This window comes from Oxyura jamaicensis, chromosome 12, assembly GCF_011077185.1.
Source record: "Oxyura jamaicensis isolate SHBP4307 breed ruddy duck chromosome 12, BPBGC_Ojam_1.0, whole genome shotgun sequence".
In the NCBI taxonomy this organism is placed as follows: Eukaryota; Metazoa; Chordata; class Aves; order Anseriformes; family Anatidae; genus Oxyura; species Oxyura jamaicensis.
In genome coordinates, this window is record NC_048904.1 from 10,934,380 (window position 1) to 10,951,237 (window position 16,858).

The 16,858-nt window shown below is 47.0% G+C and overlaps 1 long non-coding RNA gene and 1 other non-coding gene across 3 annotated transcripts in view; both read left to right on the forward strand.

The window, feature by feature from the left end:
* The window catches only part of LOC118173141, a 29,939-nt gene extending 15,845 nt beyond the window's left edge, over nt 1–14,094 (forward strand). The window contains exons 6-7 of one of the 2 annotated variants that reach the window (XR_004754035.1): nt 8,271–8,406; nt 13,501–14,094. This is a non-coding gene — a long non-coding RNA (uncharacterized LOC118173141). Of the gene's footprint in view, nt 1–615; nt 970–8,270; nt 8,407–13,500 lie in introns of those variants that run through there. The other variant, XR_004754036.1, reaches the window with a different exon arrangement.
* On the forward strand, nt 2,513–2,595 carry TRNAL-UAA. The gene has a single exon. It is a non-coding gene; the product is annotated as a tRNA-Leu (tRNA).
* Nucleotides 14,095–16,858: the final 2,764 nt, after the last annotated feature.

The following is a 16,858-nucleotide window of genomic DNA, read 5'->3' on the forward strand; positions in this document are numbered from 1 at the left end:
ACGAGTTATACTTGGCCTCTTATAAGTTTTGGACAGCCTTGGAGACTCAGCTTCAGTTTGAAAATGGGTGCAACTGGGCTGTTAACCAAGCACTGGAGGCTGTTTCAACCCAGAGGTTTATGGTGAGCTGGGGGAGGCTCAGCAGGGGACATGGCTGGGGGAGAAATGTCCCTGGAGGGAGCAGCAGATGCATTGTGCAGCCCTTGCTGTCCTGGGCCACCATCTCCTCTCCTGCCCTGTGCTGAGAGCAGCAAGCATCAGTGGAATCTGCTCTCCCACACTCCCATACTACTCCCTCCATGCACACTTTACCCCTGCCCTGCTGGGGTGGCCCCACCGCTTTATCCAGCCCTCAGGATGCACTTCCAGCAGCACTTCCCAGCCCGGACCCAAGGGGTTAAGGTGGGATGTTAACTTCAAAGCTGGGCACGAAGGGGATCTGAGCAGCGTGGGTCATGGACATCCTCGCGGGCAGCTCCCTTCTCTCCATGCTGCCAAGAGCAGATGTGGCGTAAAAGCTTCCTCTCAGAGAGGGCATGATTAATCTCTGCTTCTTAGAGGATGACAAACATATTATATTCGCTGACATGCACACGCATTCTCTTCGCCTGACAGGTGACCCCTGTCTTAATGCCAAGCGCGCGAGGTCCAGCTCTGTAAATGAAGAGGAGAGCTTTGCAAGCTCATTAATGCTTTGAAGTCGCTCATTAGAAGCAGATTCCTCTGGAGCTGGCGAGCGCAACACCCTTTGTGAGCACGGCTTCGTTTGATACTAATGCGGGTGCTGCAGCTGGAGGCATCCGGGGATGCTGGGCTGCGATCCTGCACACACGGACCCGCACAGCGTGTTGCTGTGGCTGTAATGGGCAGAGCAGAGGGAAGCAGTTGCTGTCCCCTCCTGGCACTGAAAGGGGTGAAATTCCTGCTGGCAGGGTTTTTGCATGCGGATGCATTAACCCATTCCTCCACTGGGCTGAGGACCTGCAGCACCCTGCAGTGGGGTGTCTGGGGTCTCTTTACCTTGCTCCGCAGCAAGGCAATATGGGCTGCATCATCTCTGGAGGCTAGGGTGTCCCCTCAATGTTACTGTCTTTTCAGAGCTGGAAACACTTTTTTTTTTGTTGTTGTTGTTTGTTTTTGTTTCTGTTTTTCTGGTCAGTGCCTCTCACCTCTGTGCCCACTGGCTGCAAGCCCTCCGAGCAGCTCAGGCACCCCCAAGCATTTTTGTGAGCAGTCCCTGGGGAAGCAGGAGGGAATTGCTCAGCTCCAAGCAAGACAGACCCAACAGGCACCATCCCCTTCACCTCCCTCCTGGTCGTGGGATGTGTCCCCAAATGTTTTGCCTTACTGGAGCCAAAAATAAAAGGTTTCCTACAAGCTGTCAGACCAGCCTGGGGCAGCCCCCAATGGGGAAATCTGCATCTTCCCAGCCCTTCCCATGGCAGAGGAGGCTCCAGTGCGTCCTCAGCAGATGGGATCCTCCTGTGAAAAGGTCTGGCCAAGATTCTCTTTGTGGGCACCGGGGCTGGGGCTGTGGAAGCCCAGTGCAGGGAGCCAGGAGGTCTGGGGATCCCTTGGGAGGGAACAAGACTGGGAACAGGTTGCAGTGTCCCACCAAAGTGATGGCAGCCCTGTGCAAAAATGCTGGCCTGGAAAGGGAGAGTGGCTGAAACAGAGATAGAAAGCATCAGGCTCCTGTGGCTTAAGGGCTAAAGACTTAGTGCATGCAGCCTTGTTTTGAGGCTGTGGGTTTGAATCCCATGTGATTCAACAACAACAAAAAAATATCTTTTTTGTTGTTGTTGCTTTTGTTTGTTATTCCTACAGGGCAAAGCAAAAGCACAAAAAAGGTACACCTCACCCCAAAGGGAAAAGAGGATTCCCGTGCCCCACAGTTTTTCCTGGCTAAACACTCCAGTCAAGCCCCCAATGCAGCCCAGAGGAGCAGGACCCGAGGAGGAAGGGTGATGCTTTAACCACTCAGCTGGTCTGGCCGAGCACTGGTAGGCTGGCAGAGCTGCTCCTGTCCCCCTGAGACACCCAGTGGGGTCAGGCTGACAGCCCCCAGAGATGTCCCTCGTGCCTGGCGGTGTTATCACTGATGTCTGTGGTCCTTGCATGAGGTCCTGGCATGACACGTGGGTGCTGTGCCATTCTCCATGGCCCTGAGAGCTGGCACTTCCCAGCGAGGTGTTTGGTTGTGGTGTGCCAGCTGGGCTGAGCAGAGATTTGCTGCTTGGTGATGGGGGACCTGGACATGGGAGAAAAACTTTGACGTTTTGGAAAGCACGTGGGGTAAAAAAGCATTTCTTGTGGGGTACAAGGAAAGGGAGCGAGGCAGCTTTCTCAATGTGCCTTGCCAGAGGCCAGCTCACCAGGGAACTTAAGGAAGGCAGTGAGGAGGAGAAGAGGTTTTGGGCTCGGGGAGTGCCCCAGGCTGGGACCCCAATGGCCTGGCAGGGTGTGTGTCCTCGAGGGGGGACCTGGCAGGCCAGGGGGCAGCAGGCAGCCCACCAGGATGGCCGAGTGGTGAAGGCGTTGGACTTAAGATCCAATGGGCACATGCCCGCGTGGGTTCGAACCCCACTTCTGGTAGGAGCCTCCTTTTTTTGGCAGTCCACACCCCCCCTGTCCTGGCTTTTAGAGCATCTGTTCAGAGCTGGTAGGGGAGCCCTCAGCCCTGTGCTGTGCCTGGGGGGCCAAAACCATTCTGTGCCCCAGTGGGAGCCCTTTGGTGGGACTGAGCCCCCTTATCACCCAGGTTGAGGGTGGGGAGATGTGAGCCAGGCACTCTGGCACAGGGCTTGTGGTTCTTGTCCTTCATGCAGGGAGTGCTGAGACTGTCGTGGGCTTGAATCCCACGCTCCCAAAATAGAGACTTCTTTTTCCCAAGGCAAAACTAGAAAAACCTGACTATCCTGAAGGAGATAAAAAAAAGATGTTGAGCTCTAAACAGCTCAGGCAAGTCACAAGTGGAAACGGGTGTAAACAAGTGGGTTTGGGGTTCACAGAGACTGCTCCATGCTGGCTTCTCTTGCCAGCTCTGCTCCATGACTCCAGACCCATGGCTTGGCTCATCCAAGGCACTGTTTGGCACTCTCCAGAGGGATTTGGCAATATCACAAGCCCCTGGAGCTCACAGCATGGCAAGAGGGGGTTTCTGACACTGCAGGTTAAGCTGGGGAAATGTCTGGGGTTGGCACTTAGATACACATGGGAGAGTTTTCACTCCCTTCCTCTTGTGCACGGGTGGGCACCAGATACCTCCCTCCATAAAGGTTTAGCCCTCCGGACCCGTGGAGATGCTGTCAGGCTTTAATCTGGCTGCTTTGCTCCAGCCTGAGGCCAATCTGAAATGTCCTACTGCTGGGACATGATTTGAAGTGATGGTGTTAATTTGGTTAATTAGGATTCCTGGGTAGCGTATGCATCTTGCAAATCGGCTTACCATTGTAGTGTCACTGCGAAGAGTTATTTGCTGGTGCATGGGGTTATGTATGAATTTATGATTATGATGTAGGACCATTAATTTCATGTTTGTGGCAGATGATACAGCTCAATTAGAAGTTGCACATTAAGATCCTTGGCTTTCTCTGATAGATGGAAATCAGACAGTGGCCTGCAGGAGGGATCACGAGGCCTGTAACAGTGGCCCTATAACAAGTGGGGCAGGACCCAGAGGAGAGGACAGGGGAGGAATTACTCTGCTCTTCTCTTGTTCGATTAGTTCTGGGAGTGAAATTTTGTGTGTTTGCCACAGCCAGCTTGTTGCAACTAACCTCAGTTGTTAAGTGATGCAAAGAATGACAAATCCATCTCTGAGAGCATCCCAGGGGGTCTCAGAGGCACTGCGGGTCAAGTCTTTTACCTCTGATGGCTTGGAGTCAGACTTCTGTCTAGTCCATGTGTCAGAGGCATTCGCTGGCCTCCACTGAGTTCAAAGCTGAAATCACCTCATTTGAGCTTCTCTGTTGATCCCTATTCTCACAAAGCTTGTGTTTTTCCCACCCCAGGGATGTGGGCTCTGGCCTGCTCCCGGTCCACTAAGGATGTTTATCCTCTTTGCAGAACTACTGGGTAGGCAGAGCATGGTCTGCGGGCACCGGGAGCAGAGTTAACAGCCTTTGACATCTGGGGCCAGGTGTTAATTTGGCTCAGGGCTAAGCTGAGATGGCAGAGGCATGTACGAAGGTGGGGCTGGAGAGCTGAGGCTGGAATAGCAATGAGGCCAGCGGCAAGGGCACCTGAGGGCTGTAGTGGACTGCTAAATAAACTGCCTTCCAGCGGGCCAGAGCTTCCCTCCTCATCTCATACCGGCCCCGTATCCTCCAAGTGTCTGACAGAGCTAAGAAGAGCAGCTTGTCCAATAGCCCATGTATCATATTTATTAAGATGGTTACTGCAGGTTAAATATCAATAGTTTATTAAAATATGTTTATTATAGATTAACTGTGCAGTACGCACATCTGTTATGTTGAGGTTAAAAGTAAACCTTGGTAAAAGGTTCTTAATAATGAATTTGTATCGAAGTGGTGTATAATAAGTATCTTTAGCAATCTCACTATTTATTTCACATGGCAGCTTTATGTTCAATAAATACCTAGAGATTATTAAAAACATATTTATCGAACAGTGATAAAATAGATACAAATCTAAGCTGCTAAGCTCAATAAGCCTGCTTATAATAATCAATTCCTATATTAAAACCCAATAACAGCCTTGTTTAAATGAAATGGGTTTTGGGGATCTTTGTAAGTGCCATTTTTTGCTGTGTGATTCCTGCTTGAAGATCTCAGATTAGATCATGGGACATTTGTGTCTAAAATAAATCAAGTAGGTAAAAGCAAACCAGTCCAGGCTGTTTCAGGAAAAAGGAAGCAGAGATTCAAAGGATCTAGGTCAATGCCAGACCACAGGCATCAGAGCAAATAGTCTGGCTTGCCCCAGCCCTGTAGCCCAGAGAAGTCCCCACGTGCAGCCCAAAGTACAGTTCATGCCACCTCCTGCAGCCACGCCACAACCAGGATCGGGACTGTGGAGCAACAGCTCTCAACGCCTTTAACATCACAGATGTACCCACGCTGTTTTGGGTACAGAAACCTACTGCCTGTCTTGTATCCCATTATTATCTAGCACTTGGAGGCAGAGTGCTAAAATGAGCTAACTGTTTAGGAGGTAAACAAAATGTTATTGTTTTACTATTGCAATGCTACTGTTGTCATTGCTGGCTGGTGGGTAATGGGCGCTTCAGCCTGTGCTTGCATCTGCTGGGAGCAGCGTCCCAGCTACTCACTTATTTTGGGGAAAAAAGTCATGGGATGTCTAGGTGCCTTGTGAAACATTGGTGATGTTTGGACCTCAGGAGGACTTGGACTCCTGTGCCCTGCTCGTGCCAGGCTGGGGATACTGGAAACCTCAGGTCATGCCCTGGCTTCTCTGGATCCAGTGTCCTATTCCAGCATTTGGTGATGTTATTATCTCATGTCTGAGCTCATGTTTTTACATCTGTGAAGCTCTGTGCCAAGTCTAGGTGAGGTTACAAACCAGAGGCACCCAGATTCAAAGGAATTCACACACTGTGTGCCTAAAACATTGACTGGGCTGTAATGCAAGGGGGCTGCATGGGTTGTTAACTCTGGAACCTGTAATGTATTGGGAGGGGAAGGGTTATTTGCCTCTTGTGATTGTGGGATCTCAGGAAATGTAGGAATGTTTCCCCTTTGCTGCTGCTCAGCAGTATCTCAAGTAGATGATGTTTTTCCATCTCCCAATTTCCTGTTGACTCCCTTTCTTTTCTTTACAAGTTTGAACACAAGACTCAAACACTGCCTTAAGGGATGCTACTTCTGCATTTTAGATGCTATTGAGCAGCTCTGTGAGACCAGATTTGTGCATGGGCTGCCAAGGAAGCCCTTCAGAGGAAGGGCAGGGCATGATGAAGGCAGCTGAGCAGCCTTAGGGAGATGGAGGGACACACTGGAGAGATGGAGGATGAGAAAAAGTGTGGAGTTTCTGGCCTGTATTAGCCACTTGTTTTCATATATCTCCCATCCTGGTACGTGGATATGTATGTATCCTGCTATATGAATGTTATCTCTGTTTCTGGCACCATCAGGCAGTGCAAGTGTCTGGCTTTGATGGAGGTCTTTGACTGAAGGGATGCTCCAGAAAACCAAGGAAGATCTTTCTGTGCTAGCTGGGTGAGGACAGTGCTTTGGCAGTTTGCAGTGCTGGCTCTATCAGACGCTGTGGTCGCCTGTCATTGTATTTTAGCAAGGTCTGTCTGCGTGATACTGGTCACCAGCAGCCCCTGACTTCAGTTTTTGTCCCACCTGGGGAAAAATGACCCGAATAGCTTCGAGGTTTTGTGCATCTCTAGTGCAATCAGACACTCCTCTGTGGACATCCCAGAAGTTATATCCATTTATGCCCTGAGTGAGTTTGTCTCCCCTGTGTGCTCCTCAGCCCACCTGCTCTGAGGAGGATGCTTAGTTGGCAGGGGGGAGTTTTCCATCTTAGCAGAGGGCTGCAATTACAGAGGTGACCAGAGAGAAAAGACAAGAGGGCACGCACCGCTGCCTTTAATAGAAGGCAATGATTCTTCTGGGCTCCGGAGTAATACGGGAGATCTGGTTTTAATAAATTAACAGCCTACAAGTAACAATCTCAAGCAATTAAACTCTGGAATGAAGGCGAGCACCATGAAATGTATTCTGGAACTGACGGGGGGTGGCAAAGACAATCCAAGAGCAGTGGAAAAGGCAGAAATAAGATAAAAATGCCCCAGAGAGACTGGTAGAGCTGTGCTCCCCTTCTCATTTCTGTTGTGCATGTATGTGGCTATCTCACCTTGCTCTCCATCATTTCTCCTCCTTTCACTGGGCCCCAGGGAACAGATTTGGAGCCTCCCAGAGGTTATCCAAGTCTCCACCATCACCATCATCCCTGTACTTGCTCTTGCCTTTGTGGGTAAGGAAATCCTCATGGGATGGGAAGCAGCTGGGAGCTTGAGGATGGCTCAGAGCTGAGGAGGGGAACAAATAAATAAAAAATAAAACAGCTAAGCCTTCCTGTCTTACATTAATAGCCTGTATGGAATCCTCTTTGCCATAGAATTCAATTTATTTCCATTTAAAGGCTGTTCTTCTCAATCAATGCAGCTAATAAATAGCTGCTGATGGCCGTGACCCCCGGGCTGTGGGAAGAATTTATCTTCTGAGCCAATTAAAGGAATTGAACAATTCCTTTTAATAACACTATGGGATTTTAATACCAAAAAAAAAAAAAAAAAAAAGAGAGGAGAGAAAAATGCTCCTCCCGAGTCTTGCAGAGAAGGGTCAGGTGGGCTCTGGCAGGGCTGGGATTAGATGCTTTAACTTGCTTTGTGAAGCCAGTAAGGGAAATGTAATGTTCCCTGTGAAAGCACAGGGAATTTTTTCTTTTCTGATGTCTTAAAAGAAAAAAATGCAATGGAAAGTTATGTTCCTTTGTTTCCAGAGCTGTAAAGGGTTTGTAGGAATTAGTGAGCCCCTGTGGTGTGGTGTGGTGTGGTGGGAGAAATGCATAGGTCAGGCTGGCTGTGATGATTCTTGTTGTGCTGGGATGGGCACGGTGCCTTTCTGGAAATGGGGATTAATCTGTACACCCTGTGGGTGTGAGGGCACTGGGACCCAGGACAGCAGAGCCTTCAGTCTCGGGCACTTCCTCACTTGTTAGGGGTAAGGCAGGGCTGGGCTCTCCACGGCTTCTTTTCTGTGATTCCCATTACTTCTTTTTAGTGGCAAAAATCCACGCTGACCCTCTCCAGCCCTTGTGGAGGGTGAGAAGCAGCCTATGAACTTTGTGGGTTCCTAAAGCTTGTACTGGAGCCAGGGCTTGGCTGAGAGAATGATTGCACCTTGGAAGACAGACGTGTGCAAAAGAGGTGGCGAGGAAAGCTGAACAGATACCTATTGAGTTTTTACAAAGCTACATAACCCCAAATGGCAGTGGGTCTTCTCCACTCCATCACTCTCCTGTCAATGAAATCTCATGACTCCTGTTGGCATTGGATGAGAGCATCTGTCAAACACACAAGTCTCTTTCAAACACTTCTGTGCTGTAGGGAAGTCTCTTATCTCCATTTTACAGATGGCAAGCAGAGGCACAGAGAGGTTAATTGACTTGCCCAAAGTCAATGCGGGAGGTCTGGAAGTGATGCCACAACCCCTTGAATCCCTGGCTTCTAGCTTAATCGTAAGACCATCCATCTTCATCCTCTTCCCTCTTAGGATTCCCCAGCAGCTGTGATAGCTCAGGCACTCGTGCTGGCAAGCTGCAGTTGGAGACGGTGCTGGGAGCCGGGCATTTCCAGTGATTGTTTCTCAACTCTGTTTCCCAAGAGGACATCAATTTTGATCTTAAAAGGTATTTTTTAAATATATTTTTAAAAATTATTATTTTTTTCATTCTTCTCTAGTCTTTTTTAGTAACAGTGAGACAAATGTGCTTGAGCATGAGGATGAGCGTTTGCTCTTTGGGGAAACATTTCACAGATGCTGAGGCAAAAGGACTTTTCAACATTGCTTAGATATAGAAAGGACATTTTTCTGTGTTTTAATGAACCACTCCTATCAAACTGATAAGCAGCTTGAGCCCACAGGTAGAAGGCAAGCAGCAACCTTTATTTTTAAGTGGTCACCTGGTAATAGATAGACACAGAGCATTTGAGATTGTCCTTGACAGCCATTCCCCTATGTGTGCAAGCAAGTCTGTGCATGCAGGGCCACTGAGAAATGTGGCCAGGCACGAACATTCCCATCACAATGTCTCTTGTTTCCAAAGTGTGAATGGATGAAGCTGAGAGTCCTGGGTGAGCCGCTGATAAACATGGAGCACGCATTACTTACCCTCTGAGACAGGGAAGGAAATCACAACTAAGTCTGCCTCTTTCAATTTACATGTTTTCTGCAACATCTACGTTCTTTCTGCTCTCATTTTCATTTTCTATTAATTATCTGGTGACAATTTTCCCATAGGACTTTGTTTCCCATTAATTATTAGGAGAGCTACAGAGGGAAAGTTGAGCTGTTGGAGAGCTCTCTTTGAGAACATTGGGTGGGAAGATTTTCTGCTGCCTACAGGAGTATCTTTTTGACTTTCACCTTGCAAAGGAGTCTTAAAAACCTGTCTGGCGTGCAGAATAACTTCTGTTTTGCAGTAGAGCAAGCTGAGTAAGGAAACTTCAAGTGCTAGTTTGTTGGTTTTGGAGAATAACACTGCTTGGACAGAATTGATTGGTGTGCTTTGTGCATTATCATGTACCACGTGGAGGAGAACTCACAGACAGAAACCAGTGTCAGTGTGGGACCATGTTACACTTCCACCACTGTTTTCTGTTGCTGAGGATGTAGATATGGCAAGAGAAGAAATAGTGCTAGCCTGAAATCTCAGGTCCAGATGGTGACTGTCCCCAGCACAGATGAATAATGCAGGTGGAGGAAGAGCATCTGCTCCCCCTCTCCTCCTGAAGCCATGGCTTTTATAGTTGCATCTTCTACAGTCTCCATAGTCTACTGAGGTTCATGGGAATTTCTTGAAAGAAATTCAGGTGTTAACACTGAAAGACTCCTTGGTCTTGCACTTGTATTTGAACACCATTGGTGTTCGGTTTCTGTTTGAAAAAATTTAAGTTGCTATTTTAGTGATGTTGATCTGTGGACCTGTTTTTGCAGGTTATTGTAAGTTGCTAAGCACTGTTATCTAGGATATGTGGTATTTAAATATATCTGTGCAGTGAGAATGTTGTCCTCTATCCACGAGATATCTTTGGAAGAAGCTGAGAAGAGTCGGGGTTTCCTCCAGAAAACCCTGGCTGGGTCTGACACATGCTGGTAAAGGATGTGAGTGAGCACACATCCACACCTTTCAGATGCTGAAAGAAAAGTGTGTAAATATGGTAGGTTTCTGGGTCTTGAAGGCCTTAAATTGGATTAATGGCTGATACCTCCCTTTTTGTGCTAACCCCATCCTCCAGACCACACCTGACTTTCTGCCCAGGACAGTGCTGCTCAGACCTGGTAGGGGCGCATCCAGATTTACCATTCCTGATGGGCTCCACTCAGGTGTAGCACGGTGGTAGCATTTTATTACATGTCAACTCCCATGCTGTTTTACAACTCGGTTTCCATGGTTACCCACCACCCCCTGTAACCCACGGAGCCCGTAAAGAGGCAGGACTGCATTTCACATTGGCAAGAACCATTGGGTACAGAAGAAAACCCAACTTCTCGCCATGTGCCAACAGCAGGCTCTTCACTGCCAGCCCTTGGAGTTTGTTGAAGAAGGCTGGGAGAAGAGGCTTGGAACAATTTGGCTCCTGGTGAGAGCTGGAAGTTTTCTGGAATGAAGCTGCAAGCACGGTTTATCATTGGTTTTGGCCACAAACAGCTTTTTCTTTCCAGAATAATAGGTTGAATGCATTTCTGTTTCATCTTCTGAGGTGGCTTGCTTAAATGGTACCTAAGGGAGAAAAAAGAATGTTCTGACACATTTTCAAAGAAGAACCAAAGATTTGATTTGGATAACGTGACTGCAGTGGAGAATGAATTTTATGGGAATAGTTATTTAACAGAGCACTTCCTAGTGCTTACCTGTCTGTGTAGTTGGACCAGACCATGCCCACAAATCAGCTACTGTCATTTGATGTTTGCTTGACCTGCCAAATATTTGTATGTGCAAGAGTGCTATCCAAAATAGTTAAGAGAGCCCACAAGAAAAAAAAAAAAAAAAAAAAAAAAGAGATTTGGAAGGCCTCAAGGTGAAGCAGATTAAAACCTTATTTCTCTGGGGAGAAAATCCATGTTTATTGTAAAAACAATTTAAAAAAATCAAATATCCTCCACAAAAAAATAAGTCATCCTAAACCAGAAGTGTGGTGTTTTCAGGGAACACCCTTTCCCTGCAACTATATCAGAAATTAACAATTTTGACAAGTTATTTTCCACCAGTTCTGGGTAAGGTACATGAAGGGTCCTTGAGATGCCAGCAGATGACAAACTGGAGATCAGACTGAAATAGTATACTACTACAAATAACATCATCTGCCTCCATGGAGGCAAATTATTCCGTGGGAAGGAACAGCCCTTCCCTACGTGGTTTGAATTTGTCCTCAAAACAAACCACACGCTCGGTCCCAACCACCACAACGTGACCAGATAATGAGACCTGGGAGGAAGCTAAAAGAAGAGCAACCAGATCACCCTTTCTGCCTTCTGATCGCTAAATGATCAGATGTTTGGAAAAACTGATTTATGTGGGAAGCCTCAAACCGCTAAACGAGGCTATGAGATGACAACGCGTACTTCTGTGTGTGGAAAAAAAGCCTAAAAATATCTGAAGGGTGTAAACATGAAGGAGAGAGTTGCAGTATCAAAGGGACAGCGCGTGGTACAGGGTTCAGAGCTGGCAGCTTTTGCTGCTGCTCAGAGCAGTGGATAGGAGATAACTGAGAGGCAGAGCAGCATTATCATGACTATATTTCACTTGAACTCCTTCCTCGGTGGCTTGAATTGTCATGTCCTATTCCATTCAGGAACTAGTATCAGGAGCTGTCCCACTGAAATACTGCCTGGAAACAAAACAAAGCAACAAAATATTTTCCCCTCTGCTTAATTGTGGTGACTTCCAACACCATGGAACAAACTCAAGCCCTCTGAAAGCGAGGAGGTTCTTCCTATGGGGCTGTAAAACCCTCTCACCTGCCAAGTGCCATTTGTCCTTGCAGTCGCTCCCTTCCTTCTCAAGTAATAAGACACCATATGGATCATCATTACCAGACCCCAAGAAATTGTTATATATTTCCTATAGCTCTCTCTAGATACATGGTTGGATTCTCAGCTGATGGGGAGCAATGCTGATTCATAGCAGCTGAAGACAGAGCCTCTTGTGTTTTGTCTTGTCTTCTCATCTCATTGAACTTCCCAAGGATCTAAATGAATGTAAGGGAAATATGACCTTGCCTCAGTGAATTGTTTTGGGGGCTAATGTGCTGAGAGATTTATGGGCAAAGAGTTTTTTTTTTTTTTTCCTTTTTTTTTTTTTTTCCTTTTCTTTAATAAAAAAGTGCTTTCATTCAGCAGCTTTGATGGAAAGCCTGTGAGGACCCATGATAAGTATGTAACCGTAACAGACTCATATTAGATATCACTGTTACAAATCTATTAGTCCCACACATTAGAGCATGTGCTGGACCTGATGAGCTACACTAGTGGGAACATGAGTCATTTTCTGAAATAGATGTAGCTTGCAAATCTTTTAGACTGTTATCCAATTCCTTTTCTTTCAGTTTAATTAGGATATAAAACATGGCCTTAAGAGCTCGCAAGAGTGGAAGAAGCTCCATGTAAAGGATAGAGAGCCAGCTGTGAGCATTTCCCAGCTGTTCTGCTGTTGATCCTGCTGGCTTTCACCCGCCAGGTGGTTTTGCTGTCCCCCCCAGGGGCTGACAGAGGCAAGGCCTCTTGAAATATTACAGGAGAAGGGAGCTACTCTTGCTCACATGAGGGTGATGTGCACAAAGCAGGTCAGCCTTGGGCTTCTTCCACATCCTCGCCCTGCCAACACCCTGTGCTGGGAAATGCTGGGCTCTCCTCCTGGCCGGCTTTGCCACTGATGCTGGCGGGGCACATAGCACCCGTGGGGCTTGGCCAGTGCCCGGCACCGCTCCCGACATGCGGAGGGGTCTGCCAAGAGCTCCTGAGCTCGGTAACGCAGCAACAGCAGGGAGCAGCAACGAGGCAGAGCAGTGGTGGTTCTTTTCCAACCACATATGCAAAGCACCTATAATGAGAAGAGACGAGCCCCTGAGATCTGTGATGCTGCTGATGAATTAATATCAAATCAAACCATACACTTTAAAGACAAGAGCATCCAGCCCTTCTCATAACTGATGCAGGACATGTTTCATCCAGAGCAGATCTGCTATCATTGGAGCTCTTTCTGTTCTTGAATTCATCTGTTCTGTACATTTGAGGACTGGCGCGATTAGCATTTGGCTTTGCGAATTCAGAGCCTAATTCCTATGAGTTTTCATGTCTCCCTTTTTTCTTGTTTTGATTCCTGTTTGTCCGTTTGGTAATTTGTTTGGCAACATATTTCCTGTTTGAAATAAAAATAGCAGAGATGGGCATTTACTTTCTTCCTGGACAGATTCCTTTGGATAATGATTTATTTCTTTTTTTAAAGAAGGACACCTGGTTTCCTCATAACTGAATGTTGGCAGGCAGAGGGGGGTAGGGGTGGGGGGATGGAGAAATGCATCTGTTTAGAACAAATGCAACACCGTAGGAAAGCTTTATAATGTGATCCAAGATTGGCCTGATTGCCTGATGCTTTAAACATATGGTATGCTCCTATATATATTATGCATGGAAACTAGCTGCATGCACATAGCAGCCGTTCTGCAATGTTTTACATACAGTCTGCCAAACCCTTAACTTCTCCCTTCTTATTCAAACACAGCTCTCGGCGAAGACAATGAGCATTTATCTAAGGCTCACTGCATCTGGCGTGCTCCGTCCCTTCTCCCTCAGATTAATCTCACCTGGAGAAGGACTGCATCCTTACACACGGGGTGCCGACCTTCCTGCTCCCGAGGGTGTGTGCAGCTGGATGCCTGTGGCATTGTGGCAGCGGAGGAAGTGCTTCTGGTCAGGAAAATAAGCCCCGTCTGCAGCATTGTCAGTAGGCTCTGATGCTCATATATCTTTTTATTAGTTCTCACTCCTGCTAGTATGTACCCAGCATAGTCTAGGGTCTCTAAGAGAGTTTTCCAAATCCACCTAGGCAGGATTAGCACCAACATATGTGCTCGGAGCGGAGGAGAAACTGGCAGACCCAGTGTTTTCTGCCCTGCTCTGACACAGGCCTCTCTACCCAGCCTTCATCTGGTTTAGCTTTCTTTTGTGAAGAGGAAAGCAGTTCTTCTGGGGGAAACTTTACCTCACTTTTGCATTGCTGGGCTGGCAAGAATTCCGGCCAGGCAGTGCCATTGCTGCTGGTGCAGGTATTTCTTGGCTATCACCAGCACTGTGCTTGGGTTTCACTAGGGTATGCATTTTCTGGGGGTGAAACACCTCTTTTTTATTGTTGTTGTTTTTTTCTTTTTTTTTTTTTTTCTTTTTTTTTTTTAATTATTTTTTCCCAGGAGCCACCTGAAGGGTTGAGAAGGGCAAAGAACCAGCTACAGCTGGTCTTAACAGACGGCCCAGTGTCATCAGGCATTTTGGTGCTATGTTGAGGTGTCTGCCCTTAACTGGGGATCACAGACCAGGAGATCTCTCTGGCAGGTGTTTTTTGCTATGTTAGTGCCTCTGTAAGTGGTGACAATTCCAAAAAAATGCAAACAGTAGACTTTTCTGGAGCAAGAAAAGAGAATATGCTTCAAACTGTTCAGTCCAACATCACCTGTAGATTAACCAGAGCCTCCCACTGCCCAGCAGGACTTCATCTGCTTGTCAAGGTGGTCTCTGAAGGCCTGAGGCTCCCAGAAACCACGTGGAGAATTTTGCAACAGTTCCTCCACCGTTATCTTTGCCACAGAAAACTTTCAGCAGTATGTCTTTGACAGGTGCAATTATGCCTAATGTGGTATCAAAACGTTGCAGTTTTGCGGAACTTAGTGTCTGTCTGATCCCTGTCCACCCACATCACCATCGGAGGGGTCTGAAGCCGGTCAATGCTTCTTTTGAGAAGTCATTAGTTGGAAGCCAGCGTGAATTCTAGGAATTTGATTAAAGAGAATACCCTCCCTCTTTTATCATTTTTAACACTGAACAAGGAAAACTATTTTTGCTGTCTTTGAATTTCATTTTCTCCTCTGCATAAAATATTATTGAAATCTCCTGGGCTCTGCCAGGAATTGGGGGAATTCCTGTCCTCTGCTTCCTGCACATATGCTCTGTGGCCTGGCAGCACTGCCACCAAAATCCTACACAATTAGACCCCAAAGGGTGATCCAAATTCAGATTTAATCTTGGGCAAAGAGACATCTTTAGATCAAACATCACCACTACTGTGCAAAGCAAAGACTCTGAATGCACCACCATGCAACGATCATTAGAGGAGCAGAGGATCTAAAGTTTAACACTCACCCAGACGAGTGATGGATAAACACGGTTTTCCTTAAAAAAGCACTTTCTCATGCTCTTTAATCCATCCAGAATTTAACAACTGGGTGCTGACTGAGACACAGCTTGATTGGGAAGAGATGAAGGGATGGAGAGGAAGCTTAACACACAGCCAGCTCAAAGTGAATGCGTTTAATGCTGCCTATCTCAGAAGCTTTGAAGAAAAAGCCCTTGTGTCCTCAGTGGTTCTCTGTGGCAACTTTTTGGCATTAAAGTTCGCAAAAGAGAATTACGGGCTCCCATTATCACTTATGGAGATGGGATCCATTGTGCTGATTCCCACACTGTGGAGATTTAACATTTGCCGTGCTTCTTTCTACAGATACGCTGTGATGTGTCCTTTTCAAGCTGCAGCCGACTACATTGAAATCTTGACTGACACTGCTTATCTGATAGGGGCCGCTTTTCTGCTGGCTGCTCTTTAGAGTGATAAATGTCAGGAGTTTGGGAGTTTGCTTGTATCTGGGCACTCCATCTGAGACTTTGGGCAGGTAATTATCCCCAGACCATGGGACTTTGTCATGAAATCCACTGCGGTGCTGGTACGGGGTACGAGTCAGCCAAGGGTCACAGATTCGCAGTATCCAGGAATTGGGAAGCATCCACAAAGATAAGGAGTGAAGGATAAATTCTGAACAGAAATTTTCCCCTGCCAAAATGAAAGCAGGCCTTTTCTGACACTGTGAGGTTGTCTGTGTTGACCTGGGAAGGCCTTGAGCTGGGATTGACCCAATAGCCTCCAGATTTGAGGCTTCAGTCAACCAAGCAAAGCAACTAACCCTTGCAGGCCAGTGTCACAGCTGGAGCAAAGCGATAAACCTCTTGCATGAGGGAACTGGTAAGGAAAACAGAGATCTAGGGCAGCCAGTGGGTTCTTGACAGAAAACTTTCTTCCTCTATAAAACCTTAATATAGTTTTTGTCCTGGTGAAAGCTGCAAGGAGGAAACACCTAGAGAAGTGGAGGTCTCTTTTGTCCCTTCCTTTCTGTCTCACTTTTTCTCTTCCAGGTCTATTTGGTTCTTCACTTTCAGAATTTATCAGCTGAAAGCTGAAAACAGGGTTCTCTGGAATCCGTGAAATTTTGACTACAACCTTTCTCAGAGTTGATGAGCTCTGAGAAATCAGGCTTGGCAATGTGGGGAGGCAGGGATCCCTGTAGTCATCCTCCTGTTAGCCCAGTGCAGGCCTGTTCCCACCAGTGTATCCTGGGCAGTTGAAATAATTGAAGTCTCTGCCTGGAACTCTTTTTTTTTTTTTTTTTTTTTTTTTTTTTTTTTTTTTCTGGAAAAGCATCCCAAGCTGATCTCAGTGAGTTCCTTGGCTCCTCATACACCACAGGAGGAGGTAAGGAAGATGCTTGCATCCCAGCCAGGCATGATGGCCAGTGAGGTGGCCACAAGAGGCTGCCTGGCTCCTGCTGATGCTGGCAGCAAAGCCTAGGGCAGGAGGGCTGGGGTGGCCATAGGGTGTCACTGAGAGGAAGGAGAGGCTCTGGCAGCTTCTCCCACCACCCTGGAGCCTGCTGCAATGTGCTACATGGAGGCAAAAGGTGAGGCAGACTCTCTCTGCATTCAGACACCTGAGTCAGTTCATTTAGGAGCTTAAGGGTAACAGTCGCTTCATCTGTTTGAGGTTTTGGTTGTTTTCTTTCTTTCTTTCTTTCTTTCTTTCTTTCTTTCTTTCTTTCTTT